This window comes from Thunnus thynnus, chromosome 1 (genome assembly GCF_963924715.1).
Source record: "Thunnus thynnus chromosome 1, fThuThy2.1, whole genome shotgun sequence".
NCBI classification, from domain to species: domain Eukaryota; kingdom Metazoa; phylum Chordata; class Actinopteri; order Scombriformes; family Scombridae; genus Thunnus; species Thunnus thynnus.
Genome location: NC_089517.1, coordinates 19,771,363 through 19,792,410, shown reverse-complemented (window position 1 = coordinate 19,792,410; position 21,048 = coordinate 19,771,363). Strand labels below are relative to the sequence as shown.

The window sequence follows — 21,048 nt, the reverse complement described above, 5'->3', positions numbered from 1 at the left end:
GATATGTATTATGCAAAAGTAAGGTGTGCTGACACCTTTAAAAACAGACAGCTTCAATCCTCTGTATACCTCACCTCTGCTCCCTCTTTCCTGTCTGTGTGTTGAGCAGAAGGAGGCAAAATGGCAGAATGAAGAACAGATTCCTGAGCTACAGGTGGAGATATACAGGCCATAGACATTGCTGGAGGACGAGAGGCAAGAGCTGCAAAGGAAAGTAAATAGCCTTCCTATTGACTGAAGGCACACACACACACATATGGCAATGGCAGTTTTATTTATCATAGCATAAACATGAGAACATAGGTAACATAAGCAACATAAATATAAGAATGTAAGCATGAGTAAAACGCAGAAACTGAATCAATGAGTCATACACCCAACATACATTAAACATACCACACACCTTTTAAAAACCCCAAAACATCAACACAATCAAATAGAAACCTCTGCCCTGTCACATAGCTGCACATATGATATCACACATATATTGCATATAAATACACACATATATCCACATGACATCTTCAGTAAACAGTGAAGGGTTTGCCACTACATATAAGTGCTCATGTGTACCTTTGACTTCGGTTCATCCTTTCTTTTGATTGAGCTCAAAGAAGATACCTAGAAAAGGCTGGGAGTGCTGTGGGCCTTGGTGCCTTGACCTGTTGACCTCCTCCTTTTGAGGGGGAAAAAAGGTCCCTGCCTTAAGAGGAGCTGCAGCTATGCCACATATGCTACCTTTAAGATGTGGGTCAGAAGTTCTTTTCATTGGTCGTGCAGGAAGAAAACATTCAATCTTTGTGCCCTTGAAGGGTGAATGTTACATTCACATATACCATCTTGGTGTTTAGACAGAGGTCCAAAGTAATCTTTCTAGGATGTGAAAGACAGGAGGTCATTCATTTAAGAGCAGTCACTTCCTCAGACCTGCTTCACGCTGCACATGTGCACACTCTCTCTAGCTTGAAATTTGATTTCTCTTGCAATGGTGTTTACTATTAAGGTTCATTCATGCCTGCATTCAGCTCAACTTAATTTCCTTAATACAGTGGGCCCTTAAATGTCAGGGAAAACCTGGTGTAGCTAATGTTCATTAAGTTCATGGCTGCTATAGACTATGGAGTTGGACAAATCCACTGTATGTCTATATGGGATATCTCAAAAGAGGGTATAGCACACCCACAGCCTCATTCCCTGCACTGCCATATCATCTCTACCCAACCAGCCACAACCATGCACTTCAGTATTTCAGCATTTTATTTACTTCTACTTTTGAATTTCACTTGCACTCTCTGTCCTAATATTGAAATATTAAAGGAGGCATTTTTTAAGAGGTCAGGTAACGAGAAGAGGCACTTTTGTTAAAGTTTCAGATGCCTTTCACTGTAGTCAAGTACAGGGACTGTGTAGGAGGGGTCAGTGTCCCTGGCTGTACCACTCATGAAAACAAGAAAGGACCCTGACAGGTTCATTGGTATTGAAATGACAACAGCAAAATTAGCTGTAAAGTCATGAAATGTGTGGCAGTCATGAGCCACATTCTCCTATTTATGTGCAGTTAACTCTGTGATAAAAAAAAAAAATATTCGTGGAGAGTTTGCATCTGTCTTTGTGTGTTTGTTCCAGCTTTGTGATGCATAACAAAGAAATGAGGAGCGCCAGCTGAAGGACAAGGTCTGGCCCTCAAGTATGTCAACCAGCATAACCGACACATAGCGACGCATTCAGTGACACACACACATGTCATGAACTATACACCGACACGCACTGACTGCCTCTTGTCAACGTGACATTCTCAGAGGAATCACTTAAAAAGAAATCTGTTTAACAAGGTCTCACCCTTCTGCAGTGGGATGGGCGATAACACCAGAGTGGCCTTTCCGTAATACAGCCTCCTCTAAGGAACTGTCTTAATTCTCTTCAATAGCTGAACATCCAGGAATTCCTAATTTTTGATGTTGACCTGCTTTGCTGCTTTAAAAAAAAAAAAGTCCTATTTGCAGGGATGGAGATATAAAAGGGCCTCGATTGTCCTTATTAATGAAACTTTCTCATTCTCTTGTCATGATCCAGCATCAGAGAGTAGCTGAGAAGGAGGTCTTCTTGTTTTCACAGACAAAGCCAAGTAAAAGACTTGAACAGAGATCAACTTGATCTACCTGTGACAGCAAAGCTTTGACCTGTAGTGGTTAAGGTGGTCTTCAGGCCTGCGCTAGATCACCATGTGTGAGGTGTGTAACCCGAAGCAAGTGTTGAGCACTGAGATGATGTGTTTTTACAGCGCAGTCTTGCTGTGCTTTGGGATGGCAATAAACCACGGCCTTCAAAGCACAGCCAAGCGCCACTTACTGCTGAGTGCTTCTCTGGTGGTTGGACGAGATTACTCTCAAAACAAAGTGCAGACAGGTTGATTAATAGAAGGGTCTGCAGAGGTGCGTGCCGCAGTATATTTTCACACCCGGCGAACACTCGTTCATTTCATTCGCATGGACTTTTATGGGCTGATCCTGTCACTGTGTGAGTCTGTCACTTCATAAAAATGGTCCCCCTCTTTGAGTGTCTTTTAGAGAAAACTTATCAGAGCTGTTACAGACATGTTGTTTTAATGCAGAGGGAGCGCACTGTGACTCGGGAGAGCGACACCGTTCACTCACCATATTAGTTCATAGCAGATTTTGGGATGAAGAGACCTGTGTGTGTGCTTCTGAAATTATCACTGTATACTTCAAACATCTTTGTACCAATATGAACATGATTCATAAATGCTACTTTAAATAATCATCTGTCTGGCCAAAAGGAGTATTTAATGATGTTCCACTCTCACTGACTGTTATTGATGGTAACTGTGGTAACTGCCATACTGACCCTGGTCTTCTGTGTGCTATCAGGTTTCTTAGTCCAGCTCCATAGCCATGCAGAGAAAGATGGACATGACCTGAAGATGGACCTGGGACGTCTGGGATGACTTCCATACTGCCTCTGAGATAGTGAGGCTTATAAATGCTGAAGTAGAGAAGCTGCGTGGCCTTCTTGTGTCTGCAGGAGGAATGAAGCCTCATCTTGGAGGTCCAGAACTGCAGGATATGATAAGAGACAGCGATGAAGACTGTGAGCAGGAAAGGCAACGAGGAGATAGAAACACGGTGGGACCTTCAATCTGGATGCAACTTTTTTTTAAAGCAATGGGGTTGAGTGACCTAGTCTACAGCGGTAATGACAAGCAGGCTCGGGGTGATTGCAGTTGTGGGGGGGAGGGAGAAGGGTTGGTGGCGGCGTGCCGTGCGGTCACCCCCTCATCACATCAGATCACAGGGTTGTAATTAACTTCAGCACCGCATCAGACTGCAATCAGCAGAACCACAGAGGAAATTAATTTTTTTTTCCATGGCGTTCAAAAACGTGGCGTTAAAATGCATATTAGCCTTGTGTTTTTAATTAACATTTTGTGCTTAGGAAGCATGTTAACAGTATCCCTTAATGAGCTTTGTGGAAAATGTGCCATGCAGAGGACAAAGGGCAACTTCCCCCTGTGTTTGCTGATGTGCTGTTCTTTATTCTAATACATTGAAGATTAGTAATCATTGTTTAACTCCTCATTCAATATTGCCTTCACATAATCCCCACCTCTACCACTGTTACGATAGAATAGAGCATTAGTTGTGACAGAAGGAGGCCTTTATTTATTATGTTGAGCACTGGAATGGAGATCTGTCTAGATCTGGACCTGCTTTACTGTGTGGATTTGTTGTTGTTAGACTTCTCACCTATTCGCTTAGACAATATTATCCTCACACTACTGTTTTATGGTTTTGAATCCATTTGTTGTCACACAAGCAGAGTAACTACCTTTGCAGCTTTATTTTCAACATGATTTTCTTATTTAATCAAGTGAAAACAGAAACATTACACAAATTTGAAGTCGTAAACATGCCTTTATAAATTTTGGAAGTGGTGTTAAAACACCGCCTCCAAAATTTATAGTTTAACATTTCCCTAAATAACAGACATTGAGCACTGTCCATATAATACAACAAACTGTGATTAATAATGTCACTAATATGTCCTGTGGCTCTTGTTGTATGTTAAAATGGATAACAGACTCTCCTTTATTTGTGACTCCATTGTGGGACTGCCATCAGCAGACTATTATAATCAGCTTTATCGTCACATTCAAACAAGTGACCAATCACATTAATGGAGACAGTGATTCATAATGTCATTGCTTCTGGTTATACTTTCCTAAACCTGCCTCATGTTGCTGCTACGGGGCATCTTGATTGATTTCTCCCTTTGTGATCTTAGCAACTATGTGTTCTTGTAACCATACTTAGCATCTATAGTATGCATTTTGTGTCTGCCATATCTCAGTGATGTTTGTCTGCTCTGTGTAGTATGGGGGGGGGATTTGTTGCACTCTCCAATTAGTACTGTGGTGCTGGAGAACAAATTCATTATGAGGAGCACCTTCATTAGCAAAACCTTTTTCACCAAAGAAAAATATAGAACAATTTTTGCTAGAAATCACCTTACATAAGGAATGGTGTAACTGACTCTCGAGGTAATCGCCAACTGAACTTTTAGTCTCTACACAGTATAATATAAACTTTAGGCCGTCCCAGAGAAAATGACAACTTGTCATCATGTCTCCTTTACTGCAGAACTTAGAAAATATTGTTTCTTTCTTAGCACTTGGAAGTTTTTTTTTTCTTTCTAACGACTTGGTGAAATTTCGGAAATCCTGTCAATGGCTGGCAGCTCCTTGCTGGTTTATTTATCCCCTCTTGCATCTGACTGGTCAGTTATTTGTTTTCCACAGTGTCCTTGTGTGTTATAAATGGGACAGGCCTGTCACTTCAATGCTGAGAGGATGTTTTGAGTTCCTTGAGAGATTTTTTATTTATTTAATTTTGGTTGGAGCAGAGCGGTGAATAATGCATCTCAGCGTGCTACATGTACTGTTTTTATCATTAGCATGCAGCCTGAGTTATCTGCAGAATACTTATGAGTACCGGCAAAATGTTTGTGATGTTATTTATTTATGTTGCTCCTTTCAATTATTCATTTGTTTATTTATTCATGGAAGAACTAACTGAAATTGGAAAATTCATTTTTGCTGAAGGGCACTTGGCCCCACTCTATCCCCTCCCCACACAAAGGGAAAGGGGGGGGGGGCACATCAGGCTTGTTAGTAATTGCTTTATGTGGTGTTTCCTTAGACTCACCAGAGGACGTCATTTTCATCCAAGCAGACGGGTCAGCAAAGATAGAAAGACCGACAGGAAGAGAGACAAGTGAGTGGAAGCTTAAAGGTGGAAAGAGTATAAGAGAGACAGGAGGATGAGACTAAATCCGTGCTTTCCTTCCAAAACTTACAATTTAGCTTGTTCAGAGGGTTGAGTTGAGGTAACATGCAGTGATATATAAGAAAAAAAAATTCTGAACACTCTGACAGGACTCCACAGGTTGGACTGCAGAAGTTCAGATAGAGAAAGAACATAATAGGCTGTGCTTTCCTTCGGTTGTATCCGTGCCTTCACGCTCTCCTGGCCTCTCTGTGTTATTGTGTGCTCACTGTGTTTTCTTTAATTATATGGAGTGGGATTTTGTTCAATTTCACACTTGCACAAACATGCAGCAATTATTCCTGATAAGTGATAACGATTCACTGAACATTAAATGAGTGTGTTTGTGTGTATGGGCAAGCATGCGTGTGTGTTTGTGTCGACTTTAGCCTTGTGTCACAAACTGCTCATAGACATAGAATTCCAATTAGCATTAAATGTAAAAAGAAAAACAGATTTGTATGTCTGTGGTGCATCAATAATCATATTCACTGATCACTCATTCATTTTGACACTGTTTTGTCCTTGAACTTTCTGTTTTTATGGCAGTGCTGACAGGGCAGGAGTTTGCCCTGAAGCAGGAGATGCTGATCCAGCGGATGGAGGTGAATCTCCAGACTGATCAGAAAGTGGAGAGGCTGAGAACAGATCCAGCAGGAAAGGTACGGTTTTGTCTCACAGATCTCACATGCACATGTATACACATATTTGGACACCTTTAGTACACATGCTCTTGGGTCACAACACCAAATGCCAAAGAGCTGTCTTCCACAGTAACTGAGTTCTCACTGAGATCTGATTGTAGGAAAGGCGATATGTTGAACGATTATTTTGACTTTTAGTTTTTGGCTGATGTGTAAAATGTCTCTTGGCTTTGGCCATCTGGTAGTGAATTTAATGGTCACATCTACAAGAGGGTCAGACTAAAAATGGTGCCTTTGGCAAGGTAAGATGACTCTGATTTAATGCCAAAATTTCCCACAATACTGGTTTTAAACTTGTTTTTCTTTCATTCTTTAGCGGTAATAGCTACAAATAGTATTTCGCCACCAAACTTGAAAGATTTTAATAATGTGAGGTGAGTGTTAAGTTTTTCTAATCAATTCATATATACATTGTAGATGTATGGAGACATCTGTAGGTGGCATACGTTCATACGATCAATATCAATATCTACATTATGTCTTCAATGTATGAAGAGTTAGATTTCAAATTGCACATCAAGCCATTTCTAACTCAAGTACTTAGTTGCCAGAATGAAAACATTTGTGGCAGACTGGAAGTTGGAAGTTGTTAGAAATAATAAATTACTTTTTTATGATTTTAGAAAATAACTTCAAATGTTCTGTGATTGAAACCACTGACTTTCTTGGACCAAACCATGAAAAAGTCTGCCGCCTGGCCAGGACACAACTTACCATTTACCTGCAGTCTAATGAATTCTGTTGAGGATGCCGTAGGAGTGGGTCTCATGAGGGTGGTCAGGCGTGTCACGCTCTCTTCTTCAAGGTGTCAACAAACAGAGCACAGCCATGGAAAGACCATTTGTATCATTTAATTAGAGCATGCTTCTCTTGGCACAGTTCATTTATTTTAATCTTGTTTATGCACCTTGATTGTTTCACAATATAGTTTTTTATAATTAGCCCAGATTGATTAAATTGCATTGATTTTGTATCCTTATTAAAATAAAACCCCCACAGCTCTCCTTCCTTATTTTTCATAATTAATGGTACAGTGTGGGGGAGGCACCAGTGTTGCACATTTTGTAATCAAAGCAGTGGTTCGAATTATTTATCGTGGTAGCTGTCAGAGTAGCACAGTTACAGGCATTTTATTAGTTTGTGGAGGTGTTGTGCCATGTGTGGTGATAGATGCAGATACTTGATAGCGCTGCTGCTGACTTAAAGTGCTAGAAGATGAAAGATTAAGCTGAGCTCACACGTTTTGTTTTAGCCCAGAGTTCAGCTCAAGCCCACGGACGCCACACCACCCCACCACCCCACCCATCCACCCAGCACTGACCTTGGCTGCTCCGCCCGCTGCATGTGTGTATGCGTATGCAGGCGTGCACGCAAGTGTGCATACATGTGCCTGCTAGTACAGAATCTCGTTCCAAACCTAGCGCTCTTTTTAATTTTGATTGATGACTCCGTTTATCTCTGGAATAACAATCCTCTGATACCCCTCACCACCATGTCTACAGCCTCCCTCTCTCCACATGGTAGCCCCCAATTTCTCTACCCATCACACCCCCAGTATGAAAATGATATTAGAAACAAAATGAGATTTGAAATTTTGTGTTTGACAAGCAGCTTGATGAAACGGTTTCATAGCTGGGCTTGATCCATGGAAATTTTATGCTAATAATACTGCTGGCCAAGCAATCTAGTTGGAAATTAATCAGGGGGCTGGATGGATAGGAGAGAAGAGGAGAGGAGAGGAGAAGAGAAGAGAAGAGAGGAAAGGAAGAGGAAGGTATGTTGCTCCATAAACACCCTTCCCCCCTCCTCACCCTCATTCCCTCTCTCCAGCTCTGAATCTCATCAGAAATAGCCATGGGGTGTTGTCTGTGTGATGGGGTAGGGAGAGAAATAGGGAGTTAGAAAATTACACTGCAGCTTAGCACTGATTGATGCAGTAATGTATGCAGTAATGTATGCAGCCATGCAGCAAGCTGCCGTATTATGGATTAGACCTCTCCCGGTCTCAAGAAGTCCCCTTCTGCATTAGAGAGGACACACACACACACACACCTCTTTAGCCATGTCTGTTCTCTTGTTATTATTCAATCTATCCTGTTCAGCTTTTGGCAGTGTCTTTTCGGTATATATCATTTTCCTCCACTTTTGTGTGCGGTTATGTGTGTATCTAAATGGTGATTCAACACGCAGCCTTAGTGTGTTTCCTTTGTCTCGTCACACTTCCTCTCACACACACATGCACACTCTCTCTATATTTATTCCCCTTCCTCTCTAAACTCTGGGAGTCATCATTACACTGAGTCACTAATGAAGTCATTATCAGATTTCACTCGTTTAAAACAACACAATTAGTACAGAGCCCTTAATGATGTTTGCAAGTTAAATGCAAACTAATCGCTTTTTTCCCCCATTTCTCTCTCTCATTTCCTCTCAACCGGCTTGGTGCTCAGTAGGAATAAAGAGAGTTAATGAATCAGTGAAGTGTTTCGTGGATGTGGGTGTGTTTGTGGGCGCATTTTTTTCAACCATGTTACAAGTCTGTATGATTTATTATTTTTACCCCGAGAGACATCTGTTACACCATTCCTTAGTTTTGTAATGCATCATCAGCCAGAGGAAAAACAATATTATCCAGTCTGGGATATTGTACTCTTGAGTCTAATAATCTAATGTACACTAGAGCTGGTGTCATTAAAGTGCCAGTAGAGCTGTAGGGAGATAGTAGGTACACATCTGTCTGTCTCTGAATCCCCACTGGTGCTCACACCTCATTCCTCACCTTCCCCAACGCAAATACACACATACAAGAGCACAACCACCATGCTCATATAAACACAAACTCACACACTCTGTCCTATAGCTAGTCCTGTTGCTGTTGCCGTAGTCTAGCCAGCAGGAGGCAGTGAACGCAGTAGACACTGAAGGCAGAAAGGAGAAAGTGACCAGACACTGAGTCACAGGCATTCTAGGACATTTTGCAACTAGTCCATGAGCAATATGTGCCTGTGACAAAAGTGTATATTCTGTTTGGATATAGCTGTGTCTCCTTGATACATCAGCTGATTAAAATAGACCTCTGTGTGCTTCTCACTTAGACATATGCATGCATGCCCTTGAGGCTGATCTGCAGACAGGAGACAAAGAGGCTAAACTGCAACCTCTTTCCCTCTCCTTGGTGCTCTACAGCCCTACAAGCACCAGGCTTGTCTCAGTAAGGTAGCCCAGCAGAACAGCACTCTACAGCCTCTAATCAAAGACATGAAAGATGCCAGATCACAGGTCACTTCCCTCATCTCAGTATTTTCTGAAAGCACATGTGTTGTTTTGATTAATAAGTAGAAGATTGCAAGGAGTTAAGAGATGCACCTGCATGCCCAGGTGAGCAATACACACCACCAGCATTTTGGAACATTTTTGACGTCCATGACTCATCAGTCTCAAAACACAGAAAAGCTTCTATTTCTGGAAATTTATTGAACCACACTAACTATGAGATACATGACCACCTTCATTTTTTATGCTCAGAGTCTATTTTTTTCTCTCTTGCTCACATGTATTATGCATTTGTTGTTCAAACCACACAAATGTACCACTCTCTATGTTGTAAACTTATTAGCTGTATCTGGAATGATCAATCAATAGTCCGTTTCCATACAGAGCAACAGTGGGCAAGAGAACAGAGATGAAACAATAAATGAAAACAGTGTTGCGTTCTTCCCGCATACATGGACTTGAATTTGTTTTATTGGTCAGCCTGGTAAAGAAAGTTTGGCCTTTCAGCCTCTCGAGAGCTGTGCTGCTGTAAGGACAGCCGGTTGCGACAAGTTGTGTGGTTGTGTTTGGTGTGGTTTGAATAGATGACCTTTCACTTCTAAAACATAAGACGGATCAGCTGGATGGTGGAGAGGGAGCGCCAGGTGTTATAAGCATCAGTGTCTGTGAAATACAAACGGAGCTAAACAGCAGCTGTGTGTGAAGTCAGGAGTGATGCGTGTGTGATAAATAGTGGGTGTTGGCACCCAGTGGAGACCAGTACTAGAGGAGTGGAAGTGGTTAAAGGTCTGATGAGGAGCTTACCACCATCTGTAATTGAAGTGTGGAGGTGCTGCTCCCTATACACTTACTTTCACACTCATTTGCTACTCAGTCATAAGCCCAGTAAACAGAGACAACAAATCCCCAAATCCTCAGTCCTGATCTTCCAACCCCAACTCTCCCTGTATGATTCCAAAACATGGGACTCATTGGATGTCGCTCTCTCATGCCAGACCTTGATTAGCAATACAGAAGTCTTAATCACACACATATCCATGAGCATGTATCACACATGCTGTCAGTGGGTTACACGCAGGTCAGACAGTTAATCAGCTGTGTCTCGTATGAGTTACAACCTATGGCCTGTCTGTGTTTTTAATACTGTTTGTGTTCCCCTATATTAATACACTGGTTGTGATCATCATATGGGGTGCACAAGGTCCAGTGTTTCTCCTCTTGATATCTGAACTTAGGTCTACTCTGTGTGCATAAGTACCCATGTGTTGAGAAAGGTTTAGGGAGGGAGAATGGTTATGTGTAATAAACAACTCGCTGGAAGATAGGATCTCATTTGTCAATGACACAACCTGTTATTTCATGTAATTGCTGTCATCCTACACTATTTATTGTAGAACTAAGCAAACGTAACACTGAGCACTTTTCTTAAAAAGTTATGGAAGTTCTTCAATTTCCGGGTGAAAAGCCAAAGGTGTTTTTTTTTTTGTTTGTTTGTGTGTGTGTCTGTGAACGTGTGTGTATAACATAAAATCAGCCACTACTCTAAATTCAGTTTGTATTCTAGATTGAATATTAGCAAGAAGAAGTTGTTAGAAGATTAGAGAGACTTGTCAACACAGGATCAAATGTGTTAATTAAAACACAAAAAACACTTCAGTTAATAAGTCAAAAACCTGGCTGTTGAGCAAAGGTTGAACACCAACCATCTAGAACATGTGTTCCTAATGAGAATCAGTGATATTTAATGTAGATTTAAGTGCTTCCACCAGGTAGACAAGCAACAGGAGAGTTCAGTGAAGTTGTAAGCTGATTAGCTGTGTCTAGAGCCTGCCTTAGTTCTGCCACTTCTGACTATGAATCCCAGCTACACAACGATGTGCATATGGCCTGTTATCAACTTTTATTATGCAGCTATTATGCACAGCAGTGCTTGGATAGACTGGTTTTGTATGTACTATGTAAACAGTGAGGCTGGAACAGAAAGGGTATTTCCTATGGAATTAAGTTTCTGTGAATCTATGACAACATCTTCTACAGGTTTATTAGGGAGTCAGGGGTTTGTAATCAGAGACTGCTGAGTCTCTGTGGCAGCTGTAAAAAGTAGTACGAGTTTCTGCCTGAAAAGGATGGTAACAAGTTAAGGTCCAGTCGGGTTCATGACAGCAAGCATCAACCCTGCTGAACAGTCCTGGGACAAGACACTTAATCTCTGCTGGGTCCAGGGGGCCCTGACATCACTGAAGGGGGGCAAACAAAAAGTTAATGTTACAGCAACCGTAGATAGTTACAGAGGTGGGACATAGTGGGATATGTCATCTAGAACTGTGGTTGATGTAATTATTATGTTAGTCACTTATTCCATTAGACAGAATAGTCTCATGGTACCTGTATTATGTGTTCCAAGTTATTATCAGTCACTTATAAACTATTCATTTAGTATTGATGATACTTTGTCGGACAATTGTGACCGAGGAGTTAGATGTCAGTGATGTTAGATGATAGTGATCCCAGCAGAACAGAAAGCTTGTGTATTTATTAGCAGACCTATTCATCATTATGCTGAGTCAAGTCTCTTTGTGATTATCATAAAGCATATCCCTGTAACAACAGTATGTCACAAAAGAATCAAATACCTAATGTTCCTCAGTGCCCAAGACAGGAAGGGAGTGCCCATCACCAGACAGGCCCTCGGCATGTAAAGTCCATACCCACAGCAGTGACTAATTGTTTGTTATGTCAGTGCTTGTCGTGCCCGTTTGCCTTTAATGGAGTGTAGTGTGGTGATCCATCAGGCTGTCGAGCAAGCCCCATGTCAGTTGAAGTGGCTGTGTGTCAGTGGGGCGAGCATGCCGTGCAGATGTGATTTACTGCCCTGCTCGTTGCGCCGTGTTGTGCCTCGCCTCTTAGCCACGCAATGCAGCCCACTCCTCTCCTCTACTCTTCTCCACTTTCCTCTCCTCTCACCCTAGATTGATTACCAGCGCAACTGGCTCATGACACTCGTCATCTTCTGGCAACCTTTTAGTGCCATTTTATAGATGGTTAGCGCACCTCATTTGGCTATTTATACATCTGTAAGTGGCCATGAAATATAGATTTGTCTTGATGGGTGTCAACATTGGAGCTATGGAAGCGGAGCTCAGTGACACCTCGTTATTTTAATGGTGTGAGATGAAGAGGCCACATGGCAGGAGTAATTTTCAAACATGCCTAAATGATACTGTTTTTATTTTCATTTAATGTTTGCACTCATATTTTACTGAAAGCAATAAGACTGTTTTCTTTCTTGCAATGTTTGGTTGGTACTGAAAGATGGAAACAGGGAGAGAAGAACATCTCTCTCTCTCTCTCTCACACACACACACACACACATGCACACACGCACTAAACCACATATTCTATGTGAATGTCAAGGTGGTTCAGAGTGAGAAGAACCCTTAACAGTAACATGATGTGTGACCTGTCATCCACACACACACACATACACACACATAATTCACTCCATTCACAGGCAAGGTCTCATAGGTAATTAGGTGCTGGCACCCACTCAGTGCGATGTGCTGGTTAATTGAATAGTTAACACATCAGAGGCAGGCCTGTGCAGATTGGAGGTGACACCTGTCAGGAAGCTGTTCTCTCCCAACCCAGGACATTTCCTGCTCTGCCTGATACATATGTCATCTTTGTGCAAAAACCAAATTAGGGGCAGGCAGCCGAGTGAGTGCTGTGCAGCAGGTGTGGAGATAGCTTGAGGGTGGAGGAAGGCAGGCGCTCCTCTGCTCTGTCCTTCAAGAGGATTTGTAAAGCTCCGGGCACCCATCCTTACTTCACTTCAGGCCATTTCCATGGGTATGTGACAGGAAAGTGACAGTTCTGTGAGTTTGTGTGTGTGTGCGTGCGCACATGATGTCAGGCTCTCCCCCAGGCCCTGGAGCAGTGTGCCGAAGGCATTCAGGAGTTGAGTATGCATCGTAGAGAGGTGTGTCAGCTGAGTAGAGGTGTCCAGATTCAAGCAGCTCAAAGACAGCTGTCTGGCAGGTAGACTGGCGTTTGCAAAAAATATGCCAGTTTATCATACAACACTTTTTTGTCCCCACGCACCATAAAATTGCATGTGGATACATACTTTATATGTGTTGACTCGGGGGTCACATTCTTGTCTAGAGATGTTGCACCTTCAGAAGGCAGGGGACAGGCTGTGGACAGAGGTCCTGTGCAGTCAGCAGGAGATAACAGCTCCAGAGCAGAGGGTTGTCACACTGGAGCGAGACCTGGGGGCTGCTCACGGCCAAACCACTGAAAGAGAGCAGGTTATCAGCTGGGCCATGTTCTCATGTTACAGAAGCCATTCCCTACATATGAACTGAGCAATTAAACTCACACACATACACTCACACTCTAGACTCATTATGTCCTCTCACATCTGCCACAGCAGGGCAGAAAAGGGATGGACTCCTGCGTCTGGCAAAGCACAGGACGCTCTGCAGAGAGGGACTGTGGAGGCACAGTTGCAAGCAGCTGGAGCTGCACAGCCTGATGGTAATACTACCATTGATACATCACAGACTGACCCAGCATGGCCTCCTCTCAGCCCAGCAGCTGCAGCATTCGCAGGAGCTCAAGGAAGACCAAGACCTCTGCAAAAACTCAGGTATGACAGCTTTTGGGAAACAGTGCATTTAATCCTCTCTAATTGATTGAGAAAATGTTGTCGCACAGTCTCAGTGTGTCTGTGGGCCGAGCTTATCAAACTCCCATCTTTGTTCTACCCCTACTGTCATTCTTCATGGTCAGATGGGGCAGAAGTGTCTTGAATCTCTTGAAAGACACATCTGTTTTTTCTCTGTCACCTTCTTATGAGTTTTTCTGTTTTTCTCATATATTTTAGAAGAAACTATTAAAATTACAAAGACATTGACAAACAAAGAGAGAATGATTGAAATAGTATAAGTTAGGAAGACGGGGATGAAGGAAGGCAGTGACAGGTTTTTGTGTCAGGTCAGCTAGCCTCCAGTGCTTGCTTTAATACATTGTGCAAGACAGTCCCCTGTGTGTGTGATGTGGCAGCTGCCTCAGCCACTTATTTGCGAGGAAGTTGCCCATCAGTTCACAGCCCAAAGCCTTTTGTGCACACATCTTATCTACACAACATACCCACTCGCAAAACTATTAAACCATTCCATTATACATATAAAAAGAATCTTAATATATGGATGCACATGGAGAAGAGGTCTGTAAAAGGTATATAAACAGAAAGTGTTGGGTAGAAGATGGACAGGTCAAACAAAATACCATACTTAGACTTATTTAAAAAAGTAAGTGTACCTGGCAGGGGACTCCATAAAACAGTTGCATGAATACTTTGTAAACACTTTCAGGCAACCGCTCTTTAAAGTTTCACCCCATCATTGTGGATTTACAGCAAAGCAGCACTGCGGGGACAAATGTGTCCCTAGAACGTGTATTTGTGTGAGAGTGAATATGTATTTGTTTTCTTATGTTTCATTTGAGATGCGTCTGTTTATGTTTATGCTTGACAGAAAGAAAGCGCTTTGCTGTCGGCGGGTGGGCATCAGCAGTCTCAGAAGCAGTCGGCAGAGGTGGTGAAGACTGAGCAGGTCCAGAGGAATCTATGTATGACTGAGATTTAACCGCAAATATACAGGTATACTTTATTCCCTACACTGTTTAGAGCTTGAACCTGAAATAAATACATCTCTCAGAGCTGTTACAATATGAATTATCATGAGACTGTATTTAATTTAAATCTCATATGATCCCTAGTCAATATGAAAAACACCAGGAAGGAAATCATCTGACTGCGAACTCTTTAAAAACCCTGCAGTGCCTCATACAGGCACAACTAGTGGTTGACAGATCCTTTAGCACTGTGACTCTTGTGGTGTCCAGTATCCTCTCTCTCCTCAGCTTCCCACCTATCCCATTCCTCCCATTCCTTACCATCCATCCTGCTGTGTGTGGGCCAGACACTCAATAGACAGATCATTCCAGGTCGGGGCCCTCATGTGAAATCAGATGTTTAACTTGCCAGTTGAAGTGGGACAGGGGCATCTTAACCAGCACCTTGGTAAAGGTCTCATGATCTCACTCAGCCACTGGGGCTGCTGTAAGTACGCCCGCCACCTGCCAATAGGCATTAGGGAGGATTTAGTAATTAAGTGATAGGCTGAGGACTAAATTGGGTACTTGTGGGCTGGCGAGTCACCCCAAGGTCCCTACAGCCATGCAGATAGGGGATTCTAATTGCCAGGAATATTGATCAGCCTGGCGAGGGGGGTGCACAGGGAATTCACTAGCCATCGATTAGCTGTTACTGCACCTCACTTGTCAATGGAAGAGGGAGGTGAGCATTGGAAAGGCTCCGGGCTTTTCCCACAGTATCCTTCACCACCACCGGCTCCTTACACACACATTCAGAATCAGTGACACAGCATGTTGCGGTGAAAGTGTTCTCTAAACTTCTCATACACCCTCTCCATATGTGTAGACCAACATAACTCTTTTATAGGCAGTCCAGGGGTGTTATATTATTTGAAACAGGGAGCAGAGAGAAAGGCTTTATAAAGGGCCCGTTGGCAGTATTTTTATGTACTAATAAAGTGCCACCCTCCACCCAGCCCCATCTTTCTCCCTCCTCTCTGCTTTTTTTCTTTTCCTTCCAATTCGCCTCCCTGAGTTTGTAAGGGCTCTGACCCGTGGCTGTGGTCCTAGTTAATGTTGGGAGGGAGAGAGGGGACTGAGCTTGCCTGCCCTCTGATATTTAATTAGTTGCTCCACCTGGCAGTAAATAGTCCCTGGTCAGCGCTCACACACACATACACGCACACACGACTGCGATCCTAGTTTTATCACTTATGCTCCAGTGACACGTCACCATCACAAAACAACAGGCCATAAAAAACAAAACCGCGCAGGCAGAATTATAAAACATCCTCTCATTAAATGTTAAAGCTTGCCTGCTCAGATTGAGTCTGTCACACATGCACACATTGCCTTTTATTGATTTAGTTTCATGCATGACATACTTACAGCACTTTAATTTCCTATGACTGGGCTGAATAGAGACAGGATCAATTAGGGGATGTGTTAAAGGATATTAATTTTAAGATTTCATTTGAATTTAGATTGTGAGTTTGAGATTACTGTTCAGTTTGGTGGATTTTCAGGAAAAAGTAGCTTTGATAAGTCAAATTCTAAGGTTGTCATTTCAAGGGTAATATAAATCGCTTTTCAGATTTGCGAGTGTGTGATTCAGGACTCACAGGTGGAGTTTCTAAGGAAGGAGGTTGAGGAAAGCTGGGCCTGCTCAGTCCAGCTGCTCTACAGGTGGTGTATTAACTTCAGACCAGGCAACAAAAAATGCGCTTTGATCTCAGACTGGCAGAAAAGCAAATAAGGATATACAGTACCATCCATGTGATTGAGTATCAAGTTCTTATATGATTTCATTTCCTATTGGATCCATCATGACAGCAAGCATCCACCCTGCTGAACAGTCCTGGGGCAAGACACTGAATCTCTGCTGGGTCCAGGGGGCCCTGACATCACTGAAGGGGGGCAAAGCAAAAAGGAATCCCCTCGCAGGATCAATCAGTTTATGTTACAGCAACTGTAAATAGTTACAGAAGTGGGACTCAGTTGTGATATGTCATCTACAACTGTGGTTGATGTAATTATTATATTAGTTACTTTTTTCCATTAGAACAGTTTCATGGTACCTGTATTATGTGGTTTAAGTTATTAGTCATTTATAAACCTATAAACCTAAATCTATTTAGTATTGATGATACTGACACTGGTGACCGCAGAGGTAGATGTCAGTGATGTTATTATATTTAGGTAAATGGCATCATAACCTTAGTCATGTGTAGCTTACAATCAGTGAACAAGACATTTGTTTGGCATATTGTTCAAGGACGATTCAAGAAGACGTGGCTTTTTGGAAAAACAAATCCACTCAGGATTGTCTCTCCGACAATGCCTTTTACATGTACAGTATGTCATTTGGATTCAAAAACATGATTTTCTAGCTACTCATAGTTTAGTTTTACTGGGCCATCTTGGCTAGTGATTTCTATTCGTGTTGAAATGAATTGCAGAAACAGAAGCAGTGAGAAGGTTTGCTGTGCAGCAGTCTCTAACCTGAATCATTTAGAGCCTATTACAAAACATCAATATATTGATCGAAGTAAGTGTCTCAGTGTACTGCTCTGTAAACACACGGTTGGCTCAGTTGTGCATGTTTTATCTGCTTGAATCTTATCAGGATTTAAATCTTTTCATCTTCAATTCACTCAGTCGTGGCACAATTGGCTTCTGAGCCAAAGATTTGACCTTTGATTTGTTGTTTAATTCTCAGTTTGAATGGAATGTTAAGTAATACACACCTTCCCATTCTCTTAAATGAGAAAGTGTGTCCAAACTTTTGACTGGTACTGTATACTTTTGGTTTTCATTTGACCTATGTATTGAATTCTGCATGTAAAGGTTAGGTGTTTGATTCCGACTGGAGCTCACCCATTTTACAAATGTAAATTTCCCCCAAATGATGAAACCTGTGGCCTGTGTGCCATTTTCAAGCTGAAGCATGCTTCATGTACCAAAAAGCAGGCTTGGCAGCAGGTCAGGATGATCGGTAAAATAAAGAGAGAAAGACAATTAGAAGTGGACAAAGACTGACTCACAGGCAGGTCAAATGATGCACATTCAAATTTGTGTCCAGAAATCTTTGAATCTTTGAAATAATCAAACTCAAACACATTTTTATGATGAGATGCCCTAATGTATAATGAATAAGAATGTAAATGTGGCAAATAAGAAATAATGCCTCCCTCCCTTTTATTTTGGATTTCATGTTTTGCTTTAACCTCCTCAGCATTATTTTCATCAGAATTAGTAAAAACATGCATGCTATGTGTGTTTAGAGTCTGAGCTCATTATTTAATATTTATTTTTTAATACATAGAGTGTAAATTACATACATTTTGTTTTGTTTTTAACGTATTGCACAGTATAACTCATGAAACTGATAGATCAGTTTACATGTCCTCCGTAACTACCTATACACATACCCCTACAAATACTGAAAACTGAAGGAAATGTCAATCAACCTGTTTATCCCAAATCAAGTGGGCATGTAAGTCACTCGTGTACACACCCAGACATATACTGTGTACACAAACATTATGTCACTAAAGAGACATAACCCATCACCTTTGTGATGAGAAAGCATTCTTGTCTGTGTTCATCTGTTGATATTCATGGAATCTAGCAGCACCAGACTGTAAGCCGAGCATCACGATTTGATTCCATGCTCCCATCTGAGTCTCTGATCTGTGTGATTTCCAAGGTCATTTTGTCATCTCTGAAGGGGGATTGTTCCCCATGCTTGTCCTCTGATTGAAGCCTAGTTACAACTGTTCATACGCCACTCCGAGTCACCCTCCAGCCATACTCACAAATTGAATTAGTTTCAGTCTGAATTTGTGTTTCAAAACTAGTAATTATTTTTTAACCCCAGAGGAAGCCAAGAGAAATGAGTCAGATCTTCAAAAGTCATGAAATTTGACGATATATGATTTTACACCAACCAAAGGGACACAAGCCTGAAGCACAGCAATTTACCAACCATTCATCTGTTAGCAAATTAAATCACACCGCATTTGACATCTTTTAGAAAGTTAGATAAATCTGATGAAAAAGTTTCTCTCTCAATTACCATCTGAAATTAATCTCCTTAATCCCAATTTGATCTCTTTCATGCATATAAGGGGTATCTTTCATCTGCCCATCTATGTGCTTTAAATCTCCACCACAGAGTTAAGATGGAACGTGAATGTCAAACTTACTGCTACGTGAAACTCCAACACCCATGCAGCTCCATGAGATGGGAGAGCTGATTAGCTGAGATGAGGACAGAGGGGCGTAACTGACAGCCTCCCATTATCTCTCTCTGTCTCCAGGAGTGTGTGACGATGCTGCAGGGCGCCGGAGGCGGGCATGGTCCGGCTGTAATACATAGTCAAATAACCTAAAATATAGTCAAATATCCTAAAATACAGCTGCCAGGTCAAAGAGAAACCAACTTTCATCTCACAAATCTCACTTGTAGACATATAGTCAGACATATTTCCACTATATATATTTAATGACATGGATTCATTTAATTCTTACTTTTCTTTTTTGAGCTTATAATCAAACAATATAATCTGAAAAAGTGAAATCATGCTTTAAATGAACTATTTTCCATTGCACATTATGAATGCCCGTGTTGACTGACAAGCAGCCATTGGTTCATTTTAAGGGGTCACAAACCCAAAAAGATCAGAACTACTGTTGCATTCTGTGCATTTAAGGTGAAGATTAACAGATTTTAGGTTTTGTGTGCACATTACTCTGTCATATGCACTTTAATTGATGCTCTGTGCATATTTTGTGTGCTGTTTAGGTATTTAACCTCTTGGATATTATGTCTCGGATGAGAAGGAGGCCCTAAAGAAAGAGGTGATCTTCAGCTGCAAGAGAGGACATTCAAAGAGCACCGAGCTGCACACCGAGAGAGCAATGAGACAAGGAGATTGGAACTACTACTGGTACTGTTAGGTATATGAAATAAAATGGTCATCTGAGGCCATGGCATTAAGATTTTTGTTTGTGCGTGAGTGCTGCTGTCCCTGTGTGTGTGTGTGTGTGTGTGTATGTGTGTGTGTGTGTGTTGTGGCAGAGAGGGATCATGAGTTGGCATGCCTGCCCTGCCCTGTGTTATGTCCCTAGAGAGGTGCAGACCAAAAGGAGAAGACTAAGCACTAAACTAAAGAGATGATCATGCTACAAGCCACTAGCAGATACTCTCATGGTGAGCTGCAGACTCAGTCGGTCACCCAAAACTGCTCCTAGCATCCAAGCAACCATGTCCACATGATGATACTGATCAGGCCTACTTACACACCAGCTCTCTCCTCTTTAAAGAGCATGTTGACCAGCCAGTGCCCTACAAGCCCCGAACACGGCTATGATGTGAGTGCTCCATAATAGGAAGGAAAAGGAGTCTCATCTCCTTTCTCAACAGTGAGTATTAGTTTAAGATAGCCAGAGCTGGGAAGGGGCACAATGCTAGCCCCCTTCACAGAGTATTCTGGTCATTAGCGTGGACTACACAACCTCTCTCAAGTAGAGTCGTAACCTCCAGAGGTCACACTGTTCACTAATTGTACTCTACAGGCAAGATCAGATTCTGTTGTCAAGAAAAGGGGAGACTATTAGCTTTGCCCTTTCTATGTATTCCTAAAGCTGATTAGATAATGAGGTCTATTTCCAGACTCAGGGCCTGAGTGTATAATAGTATTTAATGCTTTCTGATATTACCAGCTGAAAAGTTCAGGTTTTTCTTTTCTTTTTTTTTCCCTTCATTTTAGCCACTCACAGACCTCAATACGGCGGACCTCATGTATTAGTGTTTTGTTAGTTATATATTTGTTTTGGTCTGGAGCTCCTGGTGTACTCATTACTTGCTCTCTGCTCTTCAGTGCCATTCTTTTTATTGATGCGTGTGTCTGTGCATGCATGATTTCATACACGTGTATTATCCTGTATGTGTGTGTGTGTGTGCTGACTCCTGAGCCAAGAGCACATCCCTGGCTCATCTCTGAGGCCTGGCATCAGCCTCCTTAAGTGCTGTCAATGTCACATGGTAACAGCAGCACTGCAGC

At 42.0% G+C, this 21,048-nt stretch overlaps 1 protein-coding gene across 6 annotated transcripts in view; it reads left to right on the top strand.

The window, feature by feature from the left end:
• The window catches only part of LOC137182800 (uncharacterized), a 158,459-nt gene that overhangs the window by 126,295 nt on the left and 11,116 nt on the right, over nucleotides 1–21,048 (top strand). For all 6 annotated transcript variants that reach the window (XR_010928383.1, XR_010928382.1, XM_067589353.1 and 3 more), the window contains 9 exons: nucleotides 110–1,687; nucleotides 2,889–3,143; nucleotides 5,217–5,291; nucleotides 5,892–13,629; nucleotides 13,752–13,970; nucleotides 14,860–14,984; nucleotides 15,248–15,446; nucleotides 19,788–20,195; nucleotides 20,309–20,407. The gene's annotated coding sequence lies outside the window, so the exon portion shown is untranslated. The remainder of the gene's footprint in view (nucleotides 1–109; nucleotides 1,688–2,888; nucleotides 3,144–5,216; nucleotides 5,292–5,891; nucleotides 13,630–13,751; nucleotides 13,971–14,859; nucleotides 14,985–15,247; nucleotides 15,447–19,787; nucleotides 20,196–20,308; nucleotides 20,408–21,048) is intronic.